At 35.5% G+C, this 20408-nt stretch overlaps 1 long non-coding RNA gene and 1 pseudogene across 3 annotated transcripts; both read left to right on the top strand.

The window, feature by feature from the left end:
• Positions 1–4210: 4210 nt before the first annotated feature.
• On the top strand, positions 4211–10226 carry LOC147834232 (uncharacterized; annotated as a pseudogene). The gene is made up of 3 exons (XR_015506106.1): positions 4211–4347; positions 4517–4581; positions 7815–10226. The product of XR_015506106.1 is annotated as an uncharacterized LOC147834232 (transcript).
• A 1004-nt stretch (positions 10227–11230) lies between these two features.
• On the top strand, positions 11231–14844 carry LOC101885027 (uncharacterized). Of its 2 annotated transcripts, XR_015506108.1 has the most exons (4): positions 11238–11382; positions 12180–12299; positions 12966–13013; positions 13120–14844. It is a non-coding gene; the product is annotated as an uncharacterized LOC101885027 (long non-coding RNA). The 2 variants fall into 2 exon arrangements; XR_015506107.1 differs by lacking the exon at positions 12180–12299 and having other exon boundaries at positions 11231–11382.
• Positions 14845–20408: the final 5564 nt, after the last annotated feature.

Below are 20408 nucleotides of genomic sequence, written 5' to 3'. Positions count from 1 at the left end.
TGAGTTTAAGAGCCCCTATTATGGGTTTTTGAAAGTGACCTTCCATGTAGTGTGTAACACAGCTCTAAGTGAAGTGAAATATCCAGCTAAGGCTTAAATCTGAAAGTGGACAGCATTATAAACTCATTATAAATTCATCTATAAAGAAGTCGACTCATAGTGCTTCAAATAAATCGTCTTGATAACAAGTCCGTAGCTTTTTCGATGTGACGTCGATACAGAACATAAGCCCCGCACAATTGTTGCGTGCACAAACCTATGCTGGTTGAAATTACAGGTGTTTTCCGGGATAAATTACAACATGGGTGGGTGGCTGAAGATGGGTCTGAAATACGGGAGACTCCCGGGAAAAACAGAATTATTGGCAGGTAGGCTCACACATACACTATGCACTCTGACTATTTCAATATTGTTGATAAGCCTCACGCTGGACGCTGTCGACCAATCGCAACAGGCGGTCATCGGTCCAATCAGTGCAGATTAGCTTCGCGCTAAGGAGGTATTTGGGAACAAATGAATCGCTGAACGATTCATATTGGAGTCGCTGAAATAATTAGGTAAAAATATACGCATACTATATGACACTGAAAGTGCTTTTTGACCTTGCATGCATATTGGACTGTTGTTAAAGACCCTTAAAATCAAAATATGACCCTTTATAATGTAGAATAGGGGCTCTTTAAGCTTCCAGGCAGATATTTAAAGTTTTATCCAAACAAATCTTATTAGTAAATATAATCAAAATCCAGTGGGATAGATCAAAAACTTTCAAACAACTCACTATTTTGGTGAGTGACTTAATAATAACCAAAACGACTCATGTTCAGATATAACAAGCCTTTGAGTAGAGCTAACACCTTTGAATGGAACAACTCTCAGTCCTGATGCCTATACTGTTTGGTTGATCAGCTATAAGACTATCCCCTTTCAGAATCATAAAAGCAAAACACTCCTTTATTCACTGATTAATGGTGTTATATAAAGCCTCATCAAATGAAAGAATAATGAAGGAATGTTGATTTTATGTGGCTCTTTATCTTTTTCTCATTACCAAATCTTTTGTCTGCCTCAGTCTCTCCTGAACTCTTCTTTTCCAACATGCAGCATTGTTGTAGTTCAATCATATTCTCGTTCTCTTCCCCACCCCCCTTCCAATCTCCTTTTTTCATATCTCTGTAATGACAGGTCTGGCTGCGGTTTTGAATTATTTCAGAAAAGTGTTCTCCGTCTGACTAATGATACAGGATTCAGGAGCTATCAGACAGGGAGAGACATATTTCATCCAGAAGAACGTTATTTGTGGCATTTACGCACAGTTAAACAAACAAGACGTAAACAAAAAAAGCTTCACGCACTCCGAATGCACTTAAATGTCACAGAAGTCTAATTTGAACCACGGCAGCCGGCCTCAGTGTTCACCTCACCTTCCCTGGAGCTGTGTGGGGGTGTGTTGTGATGCACAGTTTGACAAGCATCATGTCATTGTCAACACTAATAGAGGAGCAGAGGAGCATGATGCATCTACTCTCTCTCTCTCTTTCTGTTCTTGCAGCCGTTGAATCTGTCTAATGCTACCGGCTCAAACTGTCATCCATCAACACATATCTTTGGCAGCTTGCCGTTGCCATGGCAACTGCCCCTTTCCAGGCAGAGGTTTTAGATCAAAAGGCGCTCAATGGCTGTTTTCCCCTTTACCCCTAGCTTTTCTCCTTACCAGTGGTCAACTTCCTATTTTGTTTGCTTTTGTCCAAAGGTTTTCCTTGTTTTGATTGTCTTTACTAATCATATCATGTCATCCATCTGTCTTCTTATGAGCATCTCTCTCTCTTTCAGTAAAGAAAAATGAACAAAACAATAAGAATGCATTTAAGTCTGTGTGTAAATCTTCATTCGAACAGACTATTTATATTGTTCATGACTTACAAATTTCTTCGCCTTGGAATGATAAGGTTCTATCTGCGTTCTAAATGATTTTGACATATTGAGCTTCAAAGTTTTTGCATTTCATATAGCAAACAGTATGTGTGTAACAGTTCTCTTTCATACCTTAACATGACAGAGACCCTAAATGTACTCTAATGATCAAAATTCCCTTAAATTTGCAAATTGGCGTAAAACAAACAGGGCAAATGCAGATAGAACCTTCTGATTCTAAAAACTATTCCGCTTGGAGTTATAAGGTTCTATCTGGCAGATCATCACATTTTTGTTTTCTATAAAATTTATTTAACGTTGTAGAATGAATATTTATCCAGTGCAGCTCTTAATTTTATGTAATTAATATATTCATATTTAATTAAATGCCAAATGAATTTAATTTTTTTCTTTTCTTAATATCAATTTTAAAAAACTTTAAATGAAAACAGACAATGAGCAAATGAGTTTACTAAACCCTGAAAAAAACTTTTACTGACTTTATATACACACACACAAAAATAAAATATCTAATTAAAATTATTAATAAATAATTAAAATATTAAAATATTTAACTAAAAATCTGATTTTCTTTTACCTTATCTTTATTATGTGAATAAGTTGTCATTTAATAGGAATATGTGAATAACTCAATTTTGACAAAAATGTCAGATAGAACCTTATAATTCTAAGCTGACCATATGTCAGTGCATTTTACTATTGCGTACTTTGTTTCAAGTACATCATAACAATTTATTATTTTGTTACTTCATTTACATGTGAGTTTCCAATTTGCTTTAATTTATTCAAGGTTTACTCGTTGTACTCTGTTTATGAACAATATGATATGCATACATCATAATATGATGAGGTTTACTGGCTTACATAAGAGAAAGCCTGAAAGGACAGTGTGTCCTTTTTACAAAGAGTGCAAATTAATTAATAATTAACTATATTAAATGTATTAATTATAAATTAATAATTTATACTAGTAAAGTGTGCAATAATTAACAAAAACCATATTGAAAATTAGTAAACCATTGGCAAGATTTACAAGAAACCACGCAATGATTTTAAAATGAGCCAATGAATAGTTAAACATGCGAATGTATAAGTAAGCACTGGAGCAAATTATTGATTAGTGGTGAGTTCTAAACTTAACGTAAGTTGATTGTATAATGAAACATAAAAACAAGATTTATAGGAATTTGCCACCGATTTGATAAAATGTAAAATAGTTAAAATTTCCATAAGAGTTTTTTTGAAGTCATTTGTCTTTCATTCGTGCTACAGTGACAGCTAATCAGAACAAATGCATAATTAGATGCAGCCCACTGCATTTTCTGTAGGCCTAAAACTCAACATGGATTTCAAAGTGAAAGATTTAAAATGATATGTTTGTGAACTACAAAAAGGTGAAAACATGAAAAAGTGAAAACAGTAAAATATGCACATATTATGTTTTTAGTCTATAGGCATGCGTGAATACATGACAATCAAAACAACAACGGTGGACTACAATACTGCATTTTTTGTGCATAGAAAAATGTGAACTGTTTAGTGTTTCTTTACAAAGTTGCGTCATCAGCTATTGGCCAGATATGCATAATTAACATTGCATTAAAAAAACTGTTCAAAATGCAAAACAAAAATCCTTCAATGTCATGTAAACATACTCATACAAGCTGAACACCTCAACAAATGAGACAGGGAATGCAGTGATGAAAGTATGAGAGAAAGTATGAAATTTAACATAAACATAATTTCTTATGGTATTTCACATATTATATTTCAGCATTTAATATATAATGTTGGTTTAGATGTCTTCTATCAGTGACCCCTTTCTTTTGTTTTATTAAGATCAATAATATTTGTTAGTGTTTTAGATTGAGTGGCATGTGTTACAAAAATAATAAAAGGAAACTGAAATCATTAGAGCACATCTCACATTGAGCTGATGGTTTCATCTGTAGCTGACTGACTGGTTATGCTGCTATAGTCCATTGCATCATGAGGTGTTTGTTATAAACACCATGAGCCACAGAAAGATGAGTTGCAGAAACACCACAATAGATTCTGCATCTAAAAACAGTTCTGCTGAGTAATACAGATCTGAGTCATCACAATCTTCTGTCCTATTCCACCAGTTCTATTAAAGTGCATTCAAAGAAACTCAAAATCTTCTATAATGCTCCAGTCCTCTGCACTGGTATGTATACTGTAACTTAACTAGAAATGAGCTTATATAACCATGTCTATGTGTGCTATATGATTGGATAATATTAGACTGTGTGTGTGCACAGAAAGCATTGATTCATCATCAACCACGTGGTGTTTTTCCACCTACCTGACACATGTCCATCACCTCAAAACACAGAGACAGCAGAGCCCAGAACAGCTACAGGTGAAACATTCTCCTCCTCAACTCAAAAGGTAAGATTATTAGAGATGTACTTAATTGTAGTGTATACATTGAATTTTTTTGCATCAAAACTCAACATTAAAGAAGATAATAATGCATGCTGTGTATGCATTCTGCTGAAATTCTCTCCTTTTAACTGTTTACTTATTTTATTTTACTTGTATGTTGTGTTCAATAAAGTTCTTGCATGCTGTACTATAACAAGAATTCATCTGACCTCTGATGTCCTCTGCAATGAGTGAGATGTAAGTCAACATTTAATTTGTCAGTTTATCTAAACTCATTCAGGAATGGTAAATACAGAACAAAACCTATTTAGCATACAAAAGTAAGGGAAATGCTTCTAAAGCAGAAATGAAAATGAATGGTTGCTTATGGCCATGCAATGCCAACAAAATGAACAACAATGCTAGAATTTCAGCAAGTGGGCAAAAAATGTTAACCATCACTAAGTATTATTTCAGTTTAAAAAAACAATAATCGATAATAATGAGTTAATTTTGTTCTGATATTGCAGCCCTACCCTGTATTATTAGTAACAGTATTATTAATAATTTTTATTTATCATCATCACCACCCTTTATATAGTTAGCATATATATACTAAACCATTTGTAGTATGAAGTAATTGGACATGTTAGACAGAGTTAGACTGTTAAATCATCATAAAATGCTCCTAGATTTTAGTTCTAAGGATCAAATACTGCCCTAATAAAAAGTTCATAATTGAGTCTACTGTAATCTTTAGCATATACTTTAAAATGTGTTTATATCACTATGAAATGTACTGTACAGGCCCAACAACAATCAGAAATATTAATATACAATTACAAAAAGAAAAAATCGTTATATATATGAGCAATATCACACGAGTAGCAGTGCGATATGGCTGTATATCGGCACTGTTGGGAGCCGTGCGTTGCCTTTGTGCCCCCACCATTGCCGATATACAACCATATCACACTGCTACTCGTGTGATACTGCGTTTATACTACAGTTTGACGGCATAATTGTGTATATAAAAACAAAATCATACATGGAGAGTCTCAATAACCCTTTTGTATGAGGAACTACTTTCTTCCGGATTCAAATCATAAGCTGACATTTAAACAGTTGAGCGTGCATCTTTTAAACTTTAGATCTGTAGTGTCTGCTTTTTGCTGGCTGTATGTGGGCGGAGTAATACACAAAGGGTAAAGAGGCTGTAGGAGTTCTGATATTGCAGAATATCGCACGGCAATCAGCCAATCAGATTTGAGAACCAGACAGAACTGTTGTATATATATATATATATATATATATATATATATATATATATATATATATATATATATATATATATATATATATATAAAATAAATGAATATATATGCAATATAGCAGCATGATAAATCGTTAAATGGAGTAGTCCATAAAATACAATTTGATGAAATCTCTTTCACCTAAGGAATAAATGGCTTTTTTAACTTTATAACTTTATTATTTTAAAGCTTAATTATGTAAAAGAGTTTGATTACTTGTTAATAATTTCATTTTATTCTTAGCATAACTGTTATTGGTATTTTTATATATCCACATACTGTTACTGGCATGCACGTGCAAACATAGGGCTCAACCTGTGCAGTGCATATGCCCTTTTTAGTCTTGGATAGAAAGTGCCCTTCCATAATGATCTGAAGTCACAGCAACCCCATACCCCCACCCCCCGCTCTTCAAAATTTTTTGACCTGCACATGCCTCTTGGAAGGTCTCTGCACGGGCCTGGTAACTGGGTTTGTCAAAACAGTCCAGCAGAACAGCAGGGATCCAGCAGAGCTTTTGTTGATGTTTTGCATTTTGACCCAGTTCACCTCTATTTATGTTTACTAACTGGGCCAGCATATTTTGTTTTGCTATACAGGCTCCTTGTGACATTTCTCTGAATTCTGTATGTCATTAGATCACAAGTCATCTCTTTTAGATAGAGAGGTCATACATCTAAATGAGAAATCAATTCAGGAAAACCAAATATTAAATGCTCCCTAATGAACTCTTAACATCATAATGATCATCATCTGCACTTGATGCAGCAAGATTGTTTGATTAACACTTTCAGATACAACTGTGCACACCACTGAATATATATATGACAATATATATATACAACATGACAATATCAATTTATTCAATCATCAAATAAAAAAGAAATAAAACCCTGGTCAGTACTTAATATACAATATATTTACTGAGATTAAATATAGATAAAGTAATTGATGAAAAAAATATTGGAAGGAAGTATATATACATTATTCCCTTTTAATGTTCTACATAAGTTTAAATAAATTTAAAATACAAGGAACATGTTTAATTAGAAAGAGGAAAACAGTAAACTTGATGCAAATAAATGACAAACTCATTTAGTAAAAATGCATACTAGTTTATCCCTATTACTTCAACTTAAATTAAGTTCACAGTAATCATATAGAGCATTTTTTAACTTAAATTGTTTGTTGCAATTGGTTTCCTCAAACGGTTTGAGTTGCCTTATTGGGTTTTACAGTACTCAGTTGGTTTGAGTTCTCTTTATTTATTGGGTTTTACTGTGCTCATATTGCTTCGTTTACTCAAATGGATTGTGTTCACCGTACTCATTAGGATTAGATTTTGGACTTAAATGATTTGTTGCAATCTGTTTCCTCAAATGGTTGAGTTACCTTAACCTTTTGGGTTTTACAGTGTATAAAGAACTTAACGATTCGCCTAAGACAGGGGTCACCAAACTTGTTCCTGGAGGGCCTGTGTTCTACATATTTTAGCTCCAACCCTAATCAAACACACCTGAACAAGCTAATCAAGGCCTTACTAGGTATACTTGAAACATCCAGGCAGGTGTGTTAAAGCAAACTGGAGCTAAACCCTGCAGGGACACCGGCCCTCCAGGACAGGAATTGGTGACCCCTGGCCTAAGATAAAAAAAAATAATAATAATAATCATAAAGGGAAGGTGAAATTTATTTAATAAAGTTTTAAGACAAAAAAAAAATGTGTCCATGCTGTATAGTTTATTAAAAATGGTTTGTTAATTCCAGTAAGTTCTTTTAACATTGGATGGTTGAACATTGAGAAGAAAAACGAACCTCATACTTTAAAACAATTAATGTTTACAGTTAAACTAAAGTTATATCATCATTTGTGATAATGTCATGATATGTAGGGAAAAGGTGGATGTTAAACCTTTTGAAGTTCAAGTTAAAATTTAGTGCCTGTAGCATGCAATTCAATGCAAATGGAGTATGTAGTTTTTAAAACCACCGACTGACTGAATCCAGCACATTAGTGAATTTTCTTATTCAAACAACAGTGCTGAAACATTATAGGAGAATACATGTGCAGTGTTACTAATTATATTGGGAGATTTTGGAGTCCCATAATTCTATATTACAGTAAATTCCCTAAAAAAACTAACCTTGCAATTCCAATTGTGTTTTTCATCCCATAAGGAGATATTTCTCCGTGCCCTCTCTTGATCTGTAATGTCTTCTATCAGTGAAAGCTAAAATCCGTCAGGAAGGATTGCTGGACTCATACCTGAGGAACAGCCTTGACCCTGGAGGCCTTTCCTGCATCCAAGGGACGTGAAGTCTCTTTAACCCTGGAAGGAGAACGCCACCTGGTGCGTATCACCGCTGGGGCACCTGTCCTGTTCTACACAGTACACCTAGGCTCAAATGCACCACGACTCCTCCAAAAGACCCATCCAGAAACCCACCTCACAACCTCTAGCCTGACAGAGAGCCATTTTGATGGACATCGCTGCCGTGATGAACTGGAAAGCTGCCTGGAGCAGGCCCGTAAAGCCCTGAGAAACAAGGAGGACATAAACCCAGCAGTTCTGGATCACATGGAGCTCAAGATCACTTGTGGAGAGCTGCACCTGACATACAGCACCCATCAGCCTTTAAACACCATCCACATCCAGCCACGCCGCAGAGTCTATCTGGGCAAAACTCTGTCTCTAGAGAAGATCCTAGAGATGAAGACGTACCTGGAGAAGAGCGGAGAGATGCCGAAAGACCTGCTGGTGTGTTTTCAGCACCTGTTGCAGCATTCTGATCATTATCAGGAGGAGAACACTCGTGTTGTGCTTCAGGGTAATGGGGAGATGCTGGAGTTTGTCACTGGCAGAGCAGAAAACCACCCAACCCAGAACTTCTTCTTCAGTGATGCCCACAACAAAGCTCACAGTCAGCGGGTGCCGGATATTGAGCTCTGGGAGTATGATTAAGATTTATAAAACAGCTGCTTCCATACTTCTTATATTAGAGGATGAGGTATTTAAATTACAAGAGCAATTCTAGCTTGATTAAATGTATGTATGTGATGATTGTGTCTTATGTTAAGGTTGTGATTTTTCTATATGACTTTTTTGGGCAGGTCAAGCAAGTTAATGCAAGACATGACTAGTTGGCTGAATTATGGTACACAAAGGTCCAATCCCAATTCTATTTTCGTATCCCTACCTCTTCCCCCTGGCCCTTGAAACAGAGTGTGAAGGGGAAGGGCATCAAAAAGTTCACCCTTAAGAAATGGGACAGCACCTGCACAAGTTATAATATGTCATCTCAATCTCTTGCTACATATGAGATCAGACGATGACGACTGCTGTAGTAATTCTAGTTGTGCTATTTTTTGGTATTTATCTTCAGGAAATCACTGAAGGCATATATTATATTATCATAACGTTATAATGTGGCAATAATATCGTAACTGTACTGTCCATTTACACAGTGGCCATGTTCATCTATGTAAACACACAAAAACAACATTAACATTTTAGCAGACACTGTAAAAACCTGATTCCCAGCCAATAGACTGTTGTGGGACTACAATACAGGAGTTATTATTAGGGATTATAGATAGCGAAATTTAGCTGGGTTTTTTTAAAGGTTGGCTGTAAAACACAAACGCGGTTATGAACATATTAAAACATACGTGTTTGTTGTAAAAATTCTTAATAATGACAAAAAATACTGATTTGTGCATTTCCTTCTGGGTGCAGCCATGCTGCTGTTGTAGCTGGTGTATTCTGGGATTTTTTTTAACCCTTGGTTTCGATTGTGGTCCTGAAAAATCTCCGTTCAAATGGGTATCTACCCCTTCGCCATACGCCTTCAAGTTAGAGAATTGGGACACCCCTACCCCTTCACGTAGGGGGAAGGGCTAAGGGGTAGAATTTTTTTTATTGTGATAAAAAAAAGGCACAGAGTCTGTTTTGTGTGTGTGTGCCAGTATGATTATAATAAACTGGAGGATATCAAATATGCTTAACATTTTGAAATGCTTTTAGAGAGTTTTCGTTTGTTAAAATTACACAAAAAGAAAGAACCACAGCTAACTAGTGCAGCAGTAAATCAGCCTGGAGAGAGGTACATCGGGTTGTTTCTTGTACCTGTAATGGTTGATCAGTTAGTTAGCATATTAACTACCCAGAAATGCTCTGCTTTAAACTATAACTGTTATTATTGTTTTACTATAGTCATTCATTAATTTTCTATTCGGCTTAGTCCCTTTATAAATTTGGGGTCGCCACAGCGGAATGAACCACCAACTTATCCCGCACACGTTTTACACAGCAGATGCCCTTCCAGCCGCAACCCATCTCTGTGAAACATCCATACACACATACACTACGCACAATTTTAGCCTACACAATTCTCCTGTACCACATCTTTGCACTGTGGGGGAAATCGGAGCACCTGGAGGAAACCCACGTGAATGCAGGGAGAACATGCAAACTCCACACAGAAACGTCAACTGACCAAGCTGAGGCTCGAACCAGCAGCTTCCTTGTTGTGAGGCGACAGCACTACCTACTGCCGTTGCCTGTTTTACTAATAAGAAAATAAGACAAAATGCTCAAAACTACTTAAAATGTACTGTTGTTTTTAAAAACGAAATTATCACATTTTCAAAATACAATGTTTATATTACTGTTATGAACTCATTCATTCATTCATTTTCTTGTCGGCTTAGTCCCTTTATTAATCCGGGGTCGCCACAGCGGAATGAACCGCCAACTTATCCAGCAAGTTTTTACTCAGCAGATGCCCTTCTAGCCGCAACCCATCCCTGGGAACATCAACACACACATTCACACACACACACACTCATACACTACGGACAATTTAGCCTACCCAATTCACCTGTACCGCATGTCTTTGGACTGTGGGGGAAACCGGAGCACCCAGAGGAAACCCACGCAAACACAGGGAGAACATGCAAACTCCACACAGAAACGCCAACTGACCCGAGGCTCAAACCAGCGACCCAGCGACCTTCATGCTGTGAGGTAACAGCACTACCTACTGCGCCACTGCTTCGCCCATCTGTTATGAACTATTCAAAATAAACAATTAACCTCACATATTTTACAAAAATAGCCATTAAACTTTTGGCTGCATGGTTATGCAAAAAACATCACAAAGGCTATCCATCTCAAATTGGCATAACTTTAGAATTTTAGAAATAGTGTGTGATCTTCAAACGTCTATGCTAATGGTCACAAGGTATTTGTTTTACAAGTCATGCAATTCATCCCAGAGTTTATTCTCTACAGGCCTACAGCTAATTATTAATTTGATCGAATCAGAAATATTAGCATATGTTGTTTATTTTAGTATTTTCTGTAATTCCAAAATTAAACATTTATTATATCGTATAATATATATATTTTTATATATTTTTTATTTTTATTTTTTTTATAATATATTTTATATATTATATTTTTTATATATATCTTTTTTCTTTTCTGTCTTTTTTTATTTTTCCTTTCATTCTTTTATTTATTTATTTTTTTCTAGTGAAACGGAAGGGGCCTCTTTTTCTGTTTCTCCCCTCCTCCACCGCCCTGGAAAACGAAACTTAAGTTAGATCTGTGAAACTGAAACTTACCATGAACGTTATTATTTTAGTCTGAGAGCTGCTGGAAGAAACTGTTGATATTATTAAAAACCTACTTTTTATTTTATTTCAAAGTGCCTTCATTTTGACCTCTGGACAAAGATCTAGGTAAGTCAGTTGAGCTATCTTTATTTAGCAGGGTTCTCAAACTCGGTCCTGGAGGGCCTGCGTCCTGCAGATTTTAGCTCCAACGTGCATCGACACTCTTTCAAGAAAGTTTCTAGAAAGCCTAGCTTGATTGGCTAGCCCATGTGTGTCTGATTGGGGTTAGAGCTCAAATCTGCAGGACTCCGGACCTCCAGGACTGAGTTTGAGAACACCTGATTTAGAGGATGCTAAAATATAAATGATCACATAGTCTTTTAAAGCAGTTTGACAGCACTAATAAATTGAAAATTATGACTTGTCTCATTCAAAATAACCACAAGAGGAAGAGCACTTTAATAATCTAATTTTATAAAGAAGCCTGTACCCCTATAGACAACCTTTTGTAACGTGAAAGGGTTTTATAAATGTTAACGGTCCCCTTATTTATGGGTCTATTTTATTTTGAGATAACTGTACATTCTTGAATTATGGCAAAAAAAAAAAAAACTTAAAATCATTATTTATTTCTCTATCTGATAAAATAAAATATATAGTCTTTTGTTTGTACCTATATTTTCTGGCATGCCACAGACTGTAACACTGTCTCACAGACACAAAAAGTGCTATAATCACTGCAAAGATGAAAAACAGTTGCAGTCTGCTTTACTTTTTCACTTAAAATACAACAAAATAAAACAATGCTGCTCTATGTTAATTCTCTTGGAAGTGAAACAGGAGTTGCCTGTTTTTTGTTCTTATTGTGGTTGTTATTATTATTATTTTTTGTATCTTCTCCCCTTTAAAAAAATGGAAAATAGAACCACGATTAATTTAGGAAAAGCTCTGAAACGTACATGGGAAATTTCTGTGATCCTACAAGAAGTAAAACAAGAGAAACACTAGAACACCATTTGCGGAAATCCTAGTCAAAAATATAGGTAGGTCTCTGCAGCTGTCTATTTACCAATGTTATAATAACACAAACTGTAAAACGTTTTATGCAGCATTTTAGCGAGTTATATTAAGTCTGATGAGTGTCTCACATGTAATGTCTTGCATAGTATAAACTCAACTGTAACTACACTGGTAACCATTTCCTGTAGAATCTACAGAGTAACTTACTGGCAGCAGTTTGCCAGTAAAATTGCAGCAAAATACTGTATTTAGATTTACAGCACCATTTATTGTGCTCTAGGTATTTACAGTATTGTATATCTTTACTGTAAAATATACAGTAATAATGTAAAATATAGTAACACACTGTATAACTGTCCCACAGTAAAACACAGTTCAGATTACACAGAATACTGTGTAATTTACAAAATTCATTGACAGTGTTGCCAATAACACACACAAACAAAAAAACATTTACAGCAAGATTATACTTGTTTCTGAACTGAAATGGATATGTTTACACAAATTGTCACAACTATAAAATACAACTATGAAATTTGTTTGCACGTCCCTTTTCATAAAATCTATTCCAAAAGTGTGATGAATGAGAACTTCATGGTAAAACATCCGGACTCCAATTTAGATGTCTGCTTGTTTTTGAGATAATCTCTGTATATTATTCCTTATAAATAACTGTTGTATGTTGACAGTGTTGACGGCCTACTAAACCCCTTCTCGCTCTCAATGGATTCCTCGTTGTAAGTAGTATTTGTTGTAACTATATAGATTACAATCTGCAGGAGGAAGTTTAACCTTCATTAAATGCACAACTCTATAACATGTATTTGTTTGCTACTTTCCCAGATGTTTCCCCGATCTTCAACCTTTCACAGAAAACATCATGTCTGTGATGTATGAACTGAAGAAAAAGAAATTTATGGACAACACCCTTTTCTCCAACTTGGACTTTGCGGAGAGATTTCTCAGGGATCATCCTCTAAGAAACGACTTAAAATTGTTGGTGAAAGGAAATTACTCATGTGTACAAATGGGTAAGAGTAGAGATTACGTTTTTACCGTAGCATCAGAAAACAACCGAACCTATGTCAATGTACGTGTCAGCACATATGCTGAGAACATCTCAGTGTATTCTATTGATTTCAGTCACTTTTGCAACCACACCTGTCAGGATGAGACCAAGTCCTGTTTCACACAGGCTAAAGAAGCTGTTCCTAAAGGTGGTTTGAGAAGACTACATATCATGTGCAACAGGTTCTCGGTCACCTACATTTCCAAATTTGATGGTCCAGGTCCAACTGTTGAAACTAAGTGTCAGCTGAAGCTTGAGAACCTCACTGCTGAGGGTTTACTGAACAAAAAAACCTGGCTGCTGAAAGAGAAGCCCACCTGTCATGGTTTGATAGCATGTCTAAACCATCTCCTAAAACACTATCTTACCAACCCAGCTCCAAGTTATTCCTATAGATTTGTATTACATGGAGATAATGAAACAGTCATATTCACTTCAGGTGAAAAAAATGAAGAAGAGTGTGTTCTGCTACACGATCATGAAGGAGTCTCAATGTATCCTTCAACACTGTTTTAGAAGCTACAATGTATGCTGCAGGGGGAATAGTAGGTCATTTTACTTGATACATGAATAACTGTAACAGCTCTTTCTTTGTATTCAGTACAGCAGTAATATTATAACATTAGTTTGTGAATAATGAAAAAAGTTTAGTATAGTTTACAGAGAAAACAATCCCTGATTTGCCAGCATAACATTATTTTTTTTTATTGAATCACATTTTTTTCTTAGTTATTTCCTATAAATTATGGACACAGAGTTTTTAATGTACTGTATATGGTACATCTGATGTTTTGGGTGAATGATTGCATTACTTTAGTGTTGTGTTTTATCATGATGGTGTTTAATATTTCTCATATTTATGGCAAAGTTCTGGGAACCACAGCGGCTGTATTTTCCCCCCTTATTTCCTTATATACAAGCTCCCTTATTTCCTTCAACAGCTACTCCCCATTATGTTCTTTCAAAATCTACTTTACCAATCTAAGACCAGCCACCCCTAAACCTAACCTTAAACCTTGCAGTTTCCTTATATTACCCTGTAATTTCTTTGGTATTGTACCGTAAGTGCATCCTTAAAATTTGATTAATGTACATGTGCGATTATATTTTAATTTCATAGATAGGACTACACAACACAGTAGAGTATATGTTACAGGTTTTCTGTCACATACACCAGGGACTATGATTGTACAGGGTTTGGCTTAACTAAGTTAAAGTTTGAAAACATCACTGTTGAGGGTCTAGTGAACAAAAAAAGACAGCTTTGTCTATTTAGATTTTATAACCAAAAGCAATGGGTGTAATTTGACCATGAGGAGTACAGTACCAAATGCAAAGTTTATGTTTGGTTTCGTGTTTCTTTTTGTGATAACTTAGCAGAACAGATTTACATTTACACAATTTACTACTTGCATTACTGGTTGCAGAAGATTCTGAAATTTTGTACTTGTTGCTGAGAGTCTTGAGTGTGAATATGTTAATAAACATCATTATTTGTTTTTTGCATTTCTTTCTTTTGGTTTGAAGAGATGAACTTCATGACAGCAGATAGAGAAAACATTACAAGTGGCCTACAGGATTGACACTAGCTTGTGTTGTAAACAAAACAACACCTTTCCTTAAATTTAACAATTTAGATCTTCAGAATTTACCAAATGTGACGTTTTGTGTAACGTCGTCCTTTAATTTATTATGTGTTATACTGTCTTTTATGTAAGCAAATATCAAATCTATTAGTTATAAACACCAGTTTAGAGCATTCACCTCTGTCAGCCTTTCCTTTCAGTAATTCAAGGCAAACTGCTATCAGTGGGACTGACAAGCTCATGATAATTTACATTATAATTGACAAAGAGCCTTTATGAGTTTAACTCATGAGCATCTGATAAATCAAAACATTCTGGCCAAGTAAGAAAATCTAAATGCCACGTGTTAAAATACGATTACCCTTCAGAACATAAAACACAGATACACAATCTCTCCTTAACCACAAGACTGACATCATTCTGTTTCATAATAGTTGCGAATGAATACAATATAATTTTTTTCAGGATTTTCATGACACAATGGAAGATTTATATAGTTATACGAGGCCATGTGGACTTGTAATCCAAAGGTTGCAGGTTTGATTCCCAGTCCTAGCAGGAATTAAAGTTGGTGGTTGGTGGCTTGGTAGTTAGGCTCTCTCACTGCACTATAATAATAAGCTAATAGACTAGTGTCAGCATGATAATGCATGAATATACAGATCTGTAGTTTTAGTTAGTTATGATTAGCATTGACATCATTATTTGACAATTATAGTTGTTAAATAAAAGTAAATTAGTAAAAATAAAAAAATCCTCAGGGGCTTTAAAGTTTAGAGTGATTAAAACGGGGAACGCATGTGTGCCAATGATACACTGGTAAACCCAACAGTCAACTTTATCAAATGAAATGAGTGTAGTGAACTCAAAATTTACTGAAAGGTTATTTTTCTCATTTGAAAAGAGTTTTGAACTCAGTGTTGAAGGTAACAAACTAATTAAATACCTCATTACTTAAACTCAAATGAATTAAGTTGCAGTGCTCATTAGAATTAGTTTATGAATTCAAATGGTTTGTAGCAATCGGTTTCCTCAAATGGTTTGAGTTACCTTAACTTTTGGATTTTACAGTGTATAAATAATCATTACTTATCCTAAAATCTAAATTTATAACATATGAAAATAAAAAATATTAAAAATTAATTCAGTCTCAAAATTGTAACATGCTTTGCTCTGTTCACATTTTTCAAAAACTCGTCTTCACAAGTCATCATTTGCTTGGATGGGATTTTTTAATATTTGGTGAGAGACAATTAATTGAAAATCTGGAATCTGATTATATGGTCTCCTGTTCAGGAGGAATACTGCAAAAAAGAAAAGTCAAACATGCAAAGATCAGATATTAAAAATAATAAACAAAAAAATAAAAACAGACAAACAAATAAATAGTATATAACACAATTGTCAAAAGCCTAATGTTCTCTTTTATGCCTATGATATTATGGTAAATTTATATTGTATTTTGAGAGAATTCAATTATATATCCACAATGAAAGCCCAACCCCTAAGCAATAAACGTTTGCTCTGAGGAATATTAGGTTAGGCACAAAGGGATGAATGATGTTGTTATGTACAAAGAAAAAGAGCTGATTTATTACGAATCAAAACTTCACCGTGTTTGTGTGTGGCCAGGCGGATATATGAGGTTTCTCTACTGGTGTGTGTCCATAGAAAACAGTAAAGCTTTCACATGTTGAGGATTTTATAACAGGTCTTCTGAGGACAAATAGTCGTGTGCGCATGTACGTGAGTGTAAATGATTGAGCGCATATATGTGCCCATGGAGAAAGAGTGATGTGTGAGTAAGTGTGTTTAACAGACGTAAGTGAAAACAGGCCTGCTGGCTGTCCGCATGGAGCTCTGTTAAAAGCTGTGGAAGAGATAGACATCTTCAGTCCATTACACATGCTTTCGCTTAGCAGTTGATCGATATACCATGTGCAGTCATCAACTGCAGGAAACCCGTTTGTGAGACTGTAAGTGTTTGCTGTATTTTTTACATTGAACCTCTCAACAGACATTGTGTTGTAGCACTGATGTGGGACCAGTTTCATTAAGCTAGCTATTAAACAGAGCACTATGTAACAGTAAATCTGGTTATGAGAGATGGTGCACAATAATCAATCTAAAATGTATTATATGTCTTTACAATACCCACATAAACTTTGATAAAATTATCATTTATTCAAGAGGGGTTGGAATGGAATTAGCGGGAAATTGCTCACGTGATTTTACAATGTTCAGCAAAGTTTGATGTCACATATTGTTGCATAATCTGTATCAGTGTAACATCCCATAGAGAGCGAGTAGAGCCCTCTACATAGCAACAAAAGCAGAATCATGGGATTTCCCCTACTAATTCAATGAGAGTCATTCACTCACACTGGATGACAGACACAGATACAAAATGGTGTGTATAAAGTTACCAAGGAATAAAGCCATTGACCACGAGTAAGTGTTTTCCCACAGAAATGTGGAGGGGAGCTTCTGAGGTTGAGTGTGTGTGTGTGTGTGCGTTTGTGTGTCTTGCACGGCACATAAAGAGCCCATGCAGCGTCCTGAGCAATGAAGTAAGTCCTTTGGCAAGACCACCGGTAATTGAATACAGTTCTTGTTCTGTGTTGTTTGATGAACACATACAGTACACACACATATTTCCAGACACTCCTGACTCATTTGAACTGAATGTGCTGTTTATACACAGTAGAGTTAGGTTTAGTGGTGTAGAGCAGTGGTTCTCAAAGTGGGGGTCGGGACCCCCCGAGGGGTCGCGGGGCAATGAAGGGGGGGTCGCCTGGTGATTTCCAAAAATCTATTTATTGTTATAAAACCATAAGAATTAATATATTTTATCCATAACTATACTGAAAATAAAAATAGTTGTTTATAGTTACTATATACTATATAGTTACTATAGTAGCTTATAGTTACTAGTTCTATTGGATTGCAACCCCTGGGGTAATTACATTATATTAAAGGCAGCAATAGCGTCAGATGCATTTGATTTTATAACATCAGGTTATACTTTCTGGAACATTTAAAGCACTGACACAAATTTAATTGGTGTGTCTGCGTCATTGCATGCAAGGTTTCTGTATTTATAACCACCTCAGAGGATATTGGGGGTCGCGAGTCACTAGCATTGTTATTTTGGGGGTCGCGGGCTGAAAAGTTTGGGAACCCCTGGTGTAGAGAATGGAAAAGACCAACAATAATAATAGGTGAAATTACATTTGTTTAAACTGATTTGGTTTTATCCTAAACTTTTTTAAGAGTTTGCATGTGTTGAAAAGGTTTCTTGTACATGCAAGTTAAAATATAGTAAAATATGAAGACTTTAATATTGAAAAGCATATCTGCTTTAAACCTGGATGCGTTAAAAATACTGTGCAGTCTATTGCCAAAAGTTCTAGCACACTCCTCCAAATCTTTGACCAGATGTTCCACTTCCACAGCCACAGGTATTTAAAATAAAGGATGTAGATTCTGCTTTTAAAAAAAAAACATTCATGAAAGAATGGGGGGCTCTCAGGAACTCAAGTGTAGTTCTGTGATTAGTGTGATAGGCTGACACCTAATGCTGTAAGTCCATTCATTAAATTTCTACACTATTTCACACTGACTTTTTCACAAGGTTTAAAAACAGGATTTATTTGTTCCAGAAGTTCATTTGTGATGTCAGGCACTAATGTTGAACAAAAAGGCCTGACCTGCAATCTCTGCTCTAATTTATCCCAAAAATGTTCTATTGGGTTGAGGTATGGACTTTGTGTAGGCTAGTCAACATTACGCAATAGTGCTCATTCATGTTGGAACAGATGCGACCATCAGCAAACTTTTCCCAGAAATTGGGAGCTTGGAATTGTCCAAAATGTTTTTGTATGCTAAAGTTGAAACTTTGACAATGCAAGTTTATTTATATAGCACATTTTATACACAGTGGTAATTCAATGTGCTTTACAAAGACATGGATTAAAAGAGACAAGTATAAGAAAATATAAACCAATAATAAAAATGATTAAAACAGATAAAATGTGTTAAAACCTGTTTTAAAAGAATGAAAAAGAAAAGAAAGGCATAATAGTGCCATCTGTCAGGCACAGCTAAACAGATATGTCTTTTTAGTCTTAATTTAAATGTGCCTAATGTTGGAGCACATCTGATAATTTCTAGAAGCTGATTCCAACAACGGGGGGCATAGCAGCGGAAGGCAGATTTACCATGCTTTGACTGAACTCTTGGAATTTCTAATTTATTTGATCCTAAAGATCTGAGTGATCTGTTGGGTTTGTATTCAGTGAGGATATCTGTAATGTGTTGAGGTCCTAGGCCATTTAGTGATTTATGGACAAGTAATAATACTTTAAAATCTATTCTGAATGTAAGTGGGAGCCAGTGTAAAGACCTGAGGACAGGTATGATGGACTCTGATTTTCTAGAATCCTGGCAGCTGCAACTGTCTGACTGTCTTTTTGGGAAGGCCAGTGAGGGAATGAGTGTGTATGGATGTTTCACAGACATGGATTGCAGCTGAAGGACATCTGTTGCGTAAAACATATGCTAAATAAATTGGCGGTTCATTCTGCTGTGGCGACCCCAAATTAATAAAGGGACTAAGCCAAAAAGAAAATAAATGAATTAATTATTGAATTAATGAATGAAATAATTAATTAATGCTCTCCTACACACCTGCATTTGAAGTTTTGAAGCCATGAAAGGCTTGTAAGTAGTTTCTTAGCTATGAAATTCATGAAGCTCTCTATGCACTTTTCTTCAGCTAATCTGAAGACTACCAAAGTTCGGCAATCTGTAGCTATTAATTCTGCGGAAACTTGGTGACTTCTGCACACTGCACATCATCATGCGTGACCCTGCTCTGTGATTTTATGTAATTTTATGTAACCTAATACCACCAACAGCTGACTGGGGATTTTTTGTAGTAAATAGTAGTGTATACGGTTGCTTTAAATGAAAAGGACTGATATTTTAACAGCCTAATGTTGTTGTAAAAACGTTTATTTGTCGTAGACATTACAATTTCCTGAAGACAATGACACGACACGGAAGAACATGAGCAACACACAGTGGCATAACTCACACACCAGCGAATACACCACATCTTGCTTCCTATACGCCACTGTTCATGTAACACAGGAAACTCAAAATACAGGAACACAAGAGTTCAATAGAACATAGTACATAATGCCCTAGATATAGTCAGAGATTTAATTAAATAGAAGTCTCTACAATAATAATAACAACAACGGTGAGAGAACACTTTATCATTAAGGTAGTTAGGTAGTAGGTAGTAATGCAGGTCGCTCTACCAATATGCTGCCTACTCTCAAATGCCGTACAATATATTTCACAAAATAAAATAAACGCAATTTTGACATTTCACAACATTTACACGCAAATATATCCACATATTCACATTGGACCTGAACAGAGAAAACATTTAGACATCCTTGAACGTA

The sequence above is a fragment of the Danio rerio genome, chromosome 13 (genome assembly GCF_052040795.2).
Source record: "Danio rerio strain M-AB ecotype USA chromosome 13, GRCz13ab, whole genome shotgun sequence".
NCBI classification, from domain to species: Eukaryota; Metazoa; Chordata; class Actinopteri; order Cypriniformes; family Danionidae; genus Danio; species Danio rerio.
The sequence above is the reverse complement of the archived record's forward strand: the minus strand, read 5'-3'. Positions and strand labels throughout refer to the sequence as shown.